Consider the following 12,161-nt stretch of genomic DNA (forward strand, 5'->3'; position numbering starts at 1 on the left):
TAGTGTTTGGTTATCACTCTTAAAATTAATGGCAATGTAGAACCCTACAGCAGCTTTCGATAGTAGTGCATGTACTTGTATACAGCTATAAAGCATTTTAAAGGCAGTGGACACTATTGGTAATTACTCAAAATAATTATTAGCATAAAACCTTATTTGGTAATGAGTAATTGGCAGAGGTTGGTAGTATAAAACATTGTGAGAAACGGCTCCCTCTGAAATAACGTAGTTTTCGAGAAAGAAGTAATTTTCCACGAATTTGATTTCAAGACCTCAGATTTCGAATTTGTGGTCTCGAAATCAAGCATTGCTCTGAAAGCACACAACTCGCAGTGAATGTTTCGCAGGAGTTGAGCACATTTCAACTGATGCGAAATATTTGTTGCAAATTTGTGACGCCAAATTCGTTTGCATGCATTCGCAGTAAGTATGAACCAGGCTTTACAAATGTAGTTTGATTGTATTTCTGTATTTTTTATATAAAAATTAAAATGGTTCCAAAAACCAAAGCTATACTTTGCCTTTAAGTTGAAGCAGATTACTGCTGCATTGAAGGCCCATCTAAGTGGTGTTTATAAATTGTGAATGAATGACCTTTGCTTGGTGTGAGGATGGATTTAGTTTGGTGTGAGGTAAACCTTCCATTCATTGCACAATATGGCAGCATCTGTTGATGAAAGATCATACAGTGCTGGTATTTTTAATAAAGGCAGCTCAGGGGGCTGGTAAATTAAGGGGCTTTTAGTAATTTGCCATGCTGTATGGTAACAGTATTGAGCAAAACACTTGGCTTGAATTTCAGGACAATTTTGTCAGACGTCTTATAGGTCCTGTACAGTTAGTCGATTCAATTTTATTATTTTCAATTCAGTTGTATTCACTTGACTTTATTTCTACATCAAAGCACATAGCCAGAGTAAATACCATAAATTGTAAAAATCATGCTGTTTAAAATATTATTGTTTCATTTTTCCATCACAACATTTTTGTTTATACACAACGCTTTGAATTTAGTCATTCATAAAGTTGAATTTTTGTTTACGCATGGGATCGATTGTTGATTGAACCCTGGTTAAAAAACAACTTCTAATCACTTCATTTTTTGTATACACTAGTCCTCAATACAGAGTTCCGTTTGAGCTAAATTACGAGGTAGAAATTGCATAGATTTGAGATGTTACAGAAACATTTCTAATGTTTGAATATAAATCCAATTTCTCCAACCAATGATGTTCATATTTAAGATACTTTTTTAAAAGCTTTTTGTGGTAGAGCTTTTACCATCCCCACAGAGTAGCCAAGTAATTTAATTTAAACAAGCAAGTGTCTGGGGTAGTGCAGCAATGGCATACGTTCCCCCCCCCCCCAGTTTTCAGGTTAATGGCCAATTACACAACATACAGAGTGCACTCATTTGTTTTCATACTGGGTAATAATTTAGCAATATGTCACTGTGTGATTGAACGAGAAGGCCAAACTTTATTACGCTCCGCAGTGATTTCATGGAAATCAACATTCAGATTGAGTGCTTTATTTTCTCCACCTGAGCCCCGCTGGGCCACTTAAAAAATTACTCAAAAATGTATTTGCTGACGTGCTTTCAGTGTATGCTTGTTGTGTTAGGTAAATGTTGTGTATTTTGATCATAATTTCATTGTTGATCTTTAAAGACAGTGGACACTATTGGTAATTGTCAAAGACCAGTCTTCTCATTTGATGTATCTCAACATGTGCATAAAATAACAAACCTGTGCAAATTTGAGCTCAATTGGTGGTCGAAGTTGCGAGATAACAATGAAAGAAAAAACACCCCTTGTTACACAAATTTGTGTGCAGTTATATGGTTGAGTTCGAAACCTCAAATTCTAAATCAGAGGTCTCAAAATCAAATTCGTGGAAAATTACTTCTTTCTCGAAAACTATGGCACTTCAGAGGGAGCCGTTTCCCACAATGCTTTATACCATCAACCTCTCCCCATTACTCGTCACCATGTAAGGTTTTATGCTAATAATTATTTTAAGTAATTACCATTAGTGTCCACTGCCTTTAACACAAAGTTTTGATTACTTGAGTTGAATCGTTGGATACGGTCACATTCAGAATTTACATGGTACCATGTACATTGTCTTGGCTGTGATGAAAGGTTCCTATACATAGACTTGAAGTTTTTTGTATGGAAGTGTCCTTTGGGAAATGATGGCCTTGTCCTCATATTAAAGGAGAAATTCCATACGTGAGTTTGTTCAATACACACACAAAAACACGTTTGTTGGTCAGTGTTGAACATAAAATTATATGTATTCAGAACTAAATGTAGAGCAAATGCCTTATTTTCAGGCCTTAGCTAACACATTAATGTATGCCACAGAAGCCATGGTCTCTGTTGCCCTGGGCCTCGGTGCCCCTTCAAAAGTTTCCCTTAGACTTTGAGATCTCCCAATGGAAGTGGCCTTTGTGAATGGCCTTGCCCTCTCAAAGATGCATTCCATGCCTGCTCTTTCTCTGGCAATAACTCCCACAAATCTAAAAGCCACGATAATGTAGAGCAGTACTGCATCATGTGCACTAGAAGACCTCCTCACAAACAGTCTGGAGAATTCCTCAAGATTTTAAACCAACACATTGCCTAAGGAGAATTGGGAAGGAAAATGGAAATGTCTCCTCAAGTGTATGGGAAGCTCTACAGTAGTATAGTAGCGTACAGCCCTAATATGTCCCAATACTACATGGGATGACTGAGAGTCAAGTACATAGGTGACGTAGGTAGGAATGCATTCTGATGAACTCTATTTGCATGTGTGCATTTTTGCCAGTTGAAGTTTGCTCAACACTTTCAACAACGCCCCAGTGATGATTAGCTGTGGATAGTATGTGTTGGCTAAAGAGATGTGGGAGAAATTTCTGAAAAGATTCCAATAGGCCTATACTGTAGCCTACTGTATTTTGAATGCTTTGGACATGTTGGACATGTATACGTTTACTGTACTGTATTTGGCCCTATTGCTCGGCATTCTGGAGATGTGTAAGGAAGGTTTTACAGTCATGTGTGTAATAAGGTGGATGGGATCTACAGCTAATTGTGCAATTTTATTGAATAGAAACGAAGGTGCATGTACATTCCCATCAAAGAGAGGGTAGGCCTGGGTATATCTTTGGTAAACTCAAGACCCAAAATGAATGTGACTATAAAACTTATTTTCCATCAAAGAGAAGATAGGCCTATATTGTACACACTACCTTTGGTAATTACTCCTACCAAACTATTTGTTTTAGATCATCCAGTGTTATTTTTGCAACTTTGTACGATTGTTTTTTTTAGAATATCTGTTTAATTTACATGTAACTGTGTGCCTGTTCATGCACAGGGTTCTAGCCAGAAAAAAATTATAGGGTAGGGGCATTAAAAAAAATCTGAAATTGCGAATGCGAAGCGCGACGCCATTACGGCGTGGAGTCCAGGGCCCGCTGTTGGGCCCCGGGAAAATTGTATGTCGTAGATGCCCTCTGGTGCAATCTAAGGCCTTTTCAGAGACATTTCTTAGACCCTTTAACTTCATCTGAAATGACTTAAAAGTAATACAATTAATGCAGTAACCCTTAAACCCTAACCTTAACCCTTGTGATACTCCTGATACTTTTGTTTAAAGACTAAACAAAATTTAAATGAAGAGGCATTTTTTAATGATCTTTATTGAAGAAATGATGACTGTTTCCCGTCTGTTGTCCATTACATGTAGATGTAGAATTATTTGGTCATGAAGCTGATAATTTGTTTTTTTAAATTTGTTTTAAACAAATGAATAATTAATTAACGTAAAATAATAATTAACAAAAGTGTGTGCAACTAATTAACATATATATCAAGATTTACCATAATAAATAATTGATAGCTTAAAGGCAGTGGACACTATTGGTAAGCACTCAAAATAATTGTTGGTATATAAAACCTTTCTTGGTGCAAGTAATGGGGAGAGGTTGATGGTATAAAACATTGTGAGAAACGGCTCCCTCTGAAGTGCCATAGTTTTCGAGAAAGAAATATAAACTTTCCACAAATTTGATTTTGAGATCTCAAGTTTAGAACTTGAGGTCTCGAAATCAACCATCTAAACGCACACAACTTCGTGTGACAAGGGTTATTTTTCTTTCATTATTATCTCGCAACTTCAATGACCGATTGAGCTCAAATTTTCACAGGTTTGTTGTTTTATGCATATGTTGAGATACACCAACTGTGAAGGCTAGTCTTTGACAATTACCAATAGTGTCCACTGCCTTTAATATAATTTAAACTGACTAACCAAGTCATCTGACCTTTGTATTCGTATTTAATTGTATGTTTGCATAACGTTTTTATTATAAGTTTTTAGTTTTTGTAAATTATAATGAATGAATAATAACACTTACATTACAACTTCAAAACATCAACGCAAGACATGGCCATTAAATATTTCCACTGGGCAAAAACATGTAAAGGACAAACAAATTGCAGGAGGTTTTAAGAAAACAGCATTTAAAAAAAAAAAAAAATCAATGAAGAAAAATATTATAAAAACATGAGACGTCAATCTTTGCTTAGCTAGCTAACTGGCTAGCTGTGCTATTTTATAGATGAGGCTATTCTCCAACTTTCGATAGGAAAGAAAACATCGTTTCATAAACTGCAGTTTATTAAATACATGATTAAAATACCCCTGAGGTGCAAACACTGAACTCCCCCAAAAAAGTAGCACGCAGCCATCGCGGTGTTTCAAACAAACTCTACAACGAACATCGCTTGCAGACAAAAAAATCATCACATCAGCGAATGTTTGCCGCTTCCCGCTGCATCCCACATCACACACGTGAAGCCTTACATGTATAAAAGCTGTGGAACCAACCTCGTCCCCAGGGTGTGTCGAGCGATTACAAGGTTGACCGCTCATGGTTGAAAATAAAGTAAACCATGGGGACGAGGTTGCTGTTGAACCAATTTCCGTTCCATTTCAATTAACTGTAGAATGTATGCGGTATAAGGTTGCCGACAGTGACGTCAAATCTGAGTGCGATGTAGGTAGGGATTGTAGGTTGAGATTGGTACCCAAATATCTTATGAACGAAAATGCGTATGAATTCGCCGCTTTCATACCATGCGTGCGTGGAGTTCATGCTGCATGCTAGCTATTGATGACGATGTCGCAAGAATGCTTTTTCGACGCTGTTGTGACAGCGAGACGGTTAGCCACGCTGTGAATGTGAGTCGCGAAAAAAATTTGGATTAAAAAAAATAAAATAATAAATAACAGAAAAACACACCAGAAGATCGTCTGACAAAAGAAAAACATTCATGATTATTTTTTTTGTGGCGTATCGATAGCGTTTCGGCAGATCATAAGAGTGACGGAACTTTTTGATGCCTGGATAGAAACTGTTCATGCACCTTTTACCCTTTTGTTGAAGATGTGATCATGCAAAGATACTGTACATAAGTTTAATTGTGAATATTAAGTGACTGTACACAATGAAAGTGTGAAGAATCAACATGAGTGCTTAGTAACAACCCGTCTGAACACAAACATTCCTACACTTTTCATTAAGCTGTGTCAATACTGTAGAAGAATGTGTACATTTACATGGCAACCAAAATGCCTGTATTTGTCATTCATTTACCAGGCTGTCGCTTCTCATCAATGACTGACCACATCAAGGTCTCACTCATTATTTCTGCATACTGTCATGACTGTACGCACTTTCATGCAGAAAAATTTTTTTAAACATGATTTGACTGGATGTTTAATGGTTTCAGTTTGACATACGTACACAATGTACATTATTGGTACAGGACAGAAATACATGTACTAATTCTTTTTAAAAGAGCTTTGTGTATTGTATTCATGAGTTGGCAATTTGATTAATGACTTAGTTGGGGGAAAAGTAAATAACTTGACAATAACCAAAAAGAATAATTAATTGAATTTACAATTAATCAGACAATTTAATATAAGTTTATGCATAGTAATTTTTTTATGTACACAAGTGTACGTAGGTTTGCTTGATGAATGAAGCTTTTGAGCTCCTAACATATTGATATTACAGAGAAACAATAAAAGACAAGACAGTTGACAGCTGACATTATATATGTAAAGTACACAAGAATAAGTGTATTATAGTGCATATCGACATCATACAAATGATGCTAAAAACATAATGCTGCATAACCTTTGGAATCTTGCAGGAGATTTTATGTACGCTCAGATGACAAAGTGGCCCCTGGTTGCTGTTCAAGCGCACAGATATTATAGATCGCTGAATCCTCTAGTGGTTAAGTGCAGAATAAAACTTCAAAAACAGTTTTAATCTTGCATTTTTCCCCCCTTTTGCTTTCCTCGTTTGAAATTGGTTGGATATTTGAGAGGGGATGAGTTAAAGCAAAACACTGTAACGATGTCAGCTTGCAAATTATACCATTGCAAGGGGAATTCTTTCTACACGACCAGCATAAACATCTTTCTTCATGGTAACTTTCAGAACACCAAATTTATCCATGTTATTGGAGGTGACAGCGGGTACCAACTGCGTCTATGGCCTCAGCATTCACAAGCGGACATTTTAATCTCCTAGATGTTTGTACATGAAGACATCTTTAGGCGATCTTAGATTCAAATTTTCAACATGCTAACTGGATTTTTAGATGTTATTTATAACAAGTAGGCTTTCAGATTTCGAATGCACATTTTGTTATTTTTGATATTTTTTAAAATGTGTTATAAAAATTATTATTTCCATAAATGTTTTTATGAGTTTATTCATTCGTTTCTTTTATGTTATTTCTTTTCTTTTATTTTATTGTATTTTATTTGGGGGGGGGGGAGGGTGGGGGTGTCATTACCTGTAGGCCCTGGTGAAAGCTAACTATCGTAGGCATGACATGGTGACTACACGACTCTTCAATATTTAGCAAGACTTTAGATGAGAAAGGGGACCAGCATATATCAATGTTTTTTATACCAAAAACTGAACACACCTCAAGGCTTGTGATGATAATGTGTTGGTGTGTGAGTGTGTGATGTTCGGGGGTAAGCCAGATCTATGTACACTGTAGTCAGAAATCAATTATTTATATGCTGTGGATGACATGGGCTAAAATAACATCTACTAGCCTATCATGTCTGTTTGAATTGGGGAATGATTAAGATCTCGAGTGATTTTATCACACCAGAAGTTGTGCACTCAAGGGCAGAGAACTAGGGCACTACAGTCCATGATGCATACAATGTTAAAATTTACCACCTGATTTGGCTGTACATCTGCGTATTTGTGTGTATGTTGGTCAGACATACTGTATGATTAATGTACAGGGAGGTCCTTGCTTACATGTAGTTCACTGGCTTTACATTCGTCTGAATTTATTACATTGGTGGTGTGAACGTTTTGTACATTTTGTACAGCAGACTCTCATAACAAGATCACTTGGACTAGCCAAATTACATGTACCTCTTTAACCAACAGGAACGTTGTTTATCATGTTTTTTTGAGGATAGCAAAACAAACAAACAAACAAACAAACAAACAAACAAACAAACAAACAAACAAACAAACAAACAAACAAACAAACAAACAAACAAACAAGCAAACAAGCAAACAAACACAGAAATGAGATTTAAGAGTTCAGGTTTATATATTAAGCAGGTCACCTCTTCAAACAGTTCTCGTTATTACAAGGGTTGACCGTACCCGAAGTACAGGTTCCATGTAGGTATTGAATTTTGTTTATGAAGGGACGATGGACGCTAAATCTTTTTAAAAGGAAATACGACATTGATTTTTCTGTATCCCTGATGCAATAATTGCATCAGTTGAATTGTTTATAGGCCTACATGTACAGTAGCACCCAATGCTATTTACATAGGAATAGGATTTCAAATGCCCTTTCATTACCAGGCATGTTTTGTGGCCTAGCTCGGTCTAAAAGATAGGCACTTGGCTCTATTGTGAAGCTACAGTTTTGAAGAAAGAGAACACAAATTTGCCTTTTATTTGGACTTTTGGTTAAAGGTGCTGGATGGGACAATATAATGCAGCAAATCAAGCCAGGAACACCGTGGTGAACCCCTTCTCTTTTTCGCACTTGGTAACCAGACCAGCAGCATTATGTCCCATCTTCTCTAGTGTTTCTGATCAGCAGTGTGAGGGTTTGAGTCCCAGTCATTACACATCCTTGAGCAAGATATGTTACCATAATTGCCTTGTCCTTCCGGTTTGGACATTATTGCTCTAGGTCTGTGCACTAGCAGTAAAAGTGCACCTAAAAGAACCCAGAATACTTATTATGTAGAAGAGTAGCTGGGTTAATCGTGGTGTAACTGGTTCACATAGCAAGCGCCCTTGTAGTAAGTTTCCTCTGGCTTGCGAGCTACATACTAGTACATGTACAGAGATTTAAGGTCACTTATGAGGGATCCTGGGTTACATTGACAGAAAAACATTATATAATAATCATCTGTGAAGTCCGGCCAGCAGTATTTTGTTGTGTTCACGAAGTCACCCCAAAAAAGTGAGATATTAAATAGCATGTAATACCCAAATAAGTGAGTGAAATCTTGTTGTTTGCGTTTAAATGCCTGGCCTCTTACACATCTTCAGTGTTAAGAGGTGATTGTCGTCTTAGGTTTGCCCTTTCTTAAGATCTGCCTCGAGGGTTGTCCACTCTCTCTCTCTCTCCCTCAAAGTCCCAGGGACCTGAACACGAATTATTCAAATTATCCCTGCTCTCAACATCTGTAGTAAAAGCAAACAGACTTATGCACTTTCTACGTAAACCTCCGTTACACTGTAGACTAAATTAAATTATTGAAAGTTTATCTTAACAAAATACACTAAAAAGCAGTATCGTTGGATAGGGTTTACAGTGTCATCTCATACTTTTTACTATCGAATTAGTATCAGTGCAATTTAATCCTTTTAAAATTTAAAGGAATTTTCTTACAATTTTTTTTCTTAGTGCTGGTTAAATGAAAAGGACTTTGTGGGTTGTCGTTCAGCCACAGGCATGTTCTGGGAATGGTATACACATGTGTATGTACACTCATTTTACAGTGAGATAAATTTCTGCGGTCACTGTACATAAAATCATTTAATATTTCACACACACGTTGGAAGGGTTCAGTGCCCTGTATCTTGGTGATCTAATTATACTGGTGTAAAGGAGGTTGCGCCTCCGCGCTGCTTTTCAGCTTGTACCACACTCGTGGAGTACCGTGACAAAATCTTGTACTGTAGGCCTATATGACCATGTAACGAATAGGAGACTTTCCAACGCTAGGCGGCAGCAGACATACCGGGTAAATTTCCATTGTTTACGTAGTTCTGAACATGCGCATAATTCTGAGAACAATGGATTTACCCGGTAAGTCTGCTGCCCTCTATCGTCCCAGAAAGTCTCCCATTGGCCACGGCTCAGATAATGTATAGTGTACTGTATGCACATTACAACAGTTGACAAAAAATTTGGTGCTACTTTCCATTTCACACTATTTTTGTTCGAGCCCGGAATTACACGCAGGCAATGGCCTCTACATGTACATGTACGTTCATGTGCATGACCTGGACCTTGGCCTTGGTGCCCCAACCTCGCTACCATGGGCAGCGCGCCGTATCACGCTAGCTCTGCGTACGTCTCTAACCCCTGGGAGGGAAACTCCGATCCGTGTCTTTGATTGGCTGTCATATACGTGCAAAATATGAAACGCTGTGCGTATTCAAGAAGCTCTATACGCCGAAACGCGTGCGTATAAAGATGTACGTATTCATCGCGCAACACTGAACGCCAAGGCAAGTTTATGACTTTTATTACACACAACGTATCCAGCCCGTGCGCAACTAACGCCCAACACAGAAAAGATCAACCACAGGACTAATTATAATATCCTTTATATTTGGATATTTTGAAGTCACACTTCCAGGGGTTATGATCGAGCAAGGCATGCTGGGAAAAAATGGCGTGACGAGATCGATCACCCCTGGGAACGAGGTTGTTGGTGCCCCTACAAAAGTTTCACATAGAGTTGAAAACTTTTCAATGGAAGTGCCCTATGGATGCAAAATGAAAATGGCCCTGCCTTTTCAATGATGAAATTTCAGGCCTGTTTTTTACACAGTTACAAAATATCTCAGGAATTAAATGTCCAAACAATGGGCATGTATTAGAAAAGAACTTGATTCAACAGACGTGGTACATTCCCAGATGTACTGTGTGTGTAAGTTTATCCTACCATATCCCCATCACGTCTGCCTCAAGCTTACTGTATGGTCTATTTCTCTTTCTCAGAACTCGTCACTCTATCATTTCATTTTGTCAGTGACCTACTTGCCTGTGATGCATATTCCTCAATAACGTCACTTCTCTCTGATCTATTTGCATCTCGTCAATCCTCTCTCAATCCTCCTCTTAGACCATGATGCGTGGACTGAATCTCATTCACCTCTTTCTTGAAAACCTTTCTTCTTTATGTACACCAAGGCTTCGAATTAACCCATGGCATTCACAGCATTTGCATTGGCGCACTGTGCTTTTGCTGTGGTGCCCGTTGCAGGGGTTCAGAGAGAGCAATTACAAATGTACTAAGCCGCATCAGGAGAAATTTACAATTTCCTCATGTACTCCTTTACAACAATCTCATTTTTGGGTTCATCAGCCATCATCATCTCAAGATTGTCTTGTCCCGCCCCACCCAACCCTCCTCAAGCCTGAGATGAACATCTTGTACCCCATAATAACAATCTCATCTTTGTGTCTACCAGTCATCATCATCCCAAGATCTTCTTGTCTCGCCCCACCCAGCACTCCTCAAGCCTGAGATGTACATTTTGTACCCCTCAATAACAATCTCATCTTTGTGTACACCAGTCATCATCATCTCAAGATCATCTTGTCCCGCCCCACCCAACCCTCCTCAAGCCTGAGATGAACATCTTGTACTCCATGATAACAATCTCATCTTTGTGTACACCAGTCATCATCATCTCAAGATCGCTTGCCCCGCCCAACCCTCCTCAAGCCTATGAGTGTGATGCGTACATTGTACCCTTCTCATCTTTGTGTACACTTGTCAATTTCTTCATCTCCTTTCACAGCACCCTCCCCAGGCTTATGATGCATGTACCCCAATTTCCTTTCTCTCTATACACACAAAATGTCCCCTATGCATCATCATCATCATCTTGAGGTTCATCATTCAGTCAAGAGACTTGATTGAGTTGAGTCATCTCACGCTGCCTGGATGTCCCTGAGTCCTAATTTACTGACTGGGAGAGAAATGCGTTTCTTGTTGTTTAGTCAGCGAGTGACGACGAAACCTTTGTCATCCTCTGATTAGATTCAGTCTACGTCTAGTTTTGATTGTCAATGAAACATTTTCATGAACTGTACAGTGCAAGACATTGTGCATGTACTTGCTATACAGTGCAATGAACTTCTACATTCAGGGCTCGAGTTGGGGGTAAAATTCTGCAGGCTGGCAGGGCATGTAGCTCAAAAATGTTTGCTGGATTAGAGTTTATATTACACAACCAGAGTTTTAACGAGAAAGATTTTTCTACAAAGTAAAGCGTGATCGTTTATAAAGCGAAGATCTACATCTTTTTTTTTTAAACGTAGTTATTAATTCTTTTAAATGAATTGTAAATGTTTAAATAACAAGACACCAGGGGTCAATTTCAGAAAGAGTTAGGACTAACTTAGGTTAGGACTAGTCCTAACTTAGGTTAGGACTAGTTTTTGGAGATATTAAAAACGTATGGCTAGTCCTAAGTTAGGACGAGTACTTGTGATAAGACTAGTCTTATCCACCCCAAGTCTATTTGATCATCATTTCATTCTGTTAAAAAGAAATTACACTTGAGGTCATCCATTGAAAAACACAAGACTGCCTGACTTGTCCAGTCATGAGTTTACTGGCCCAGGGCTTAAAGGCACTGTACACGATTGGTAATTGTCAGAGACCAGTGTTCTCACTTGGTGTATTCCATCAGAAGCATAAAATAACAAGCCTGTGAACATTTGGGCTCAAACGGTCATCGAAATTGCGAGAAAATGATGACAGAAAAAACACCCTTGTTGAACGAATTTGTGTGCTTTCAGAGAGGAATAAAAGATTTAGAAGTCTTTTATTATTTTAGTAAG

Source organism: Asterias rubens, chromosome 6 (genome assembly GCF_902459465.1).
Source record: "Asterias rubens chromosome 6, eAstRub1.3, whole genome shotgun sequence".
Taxonomy (NCBI): domain Eukaryota; kingdom Metazoa; phylum Echinodermata; class Asteroidea; order Forcipulatida; family Asteriidae; genus Asterias; species Asterias rubens.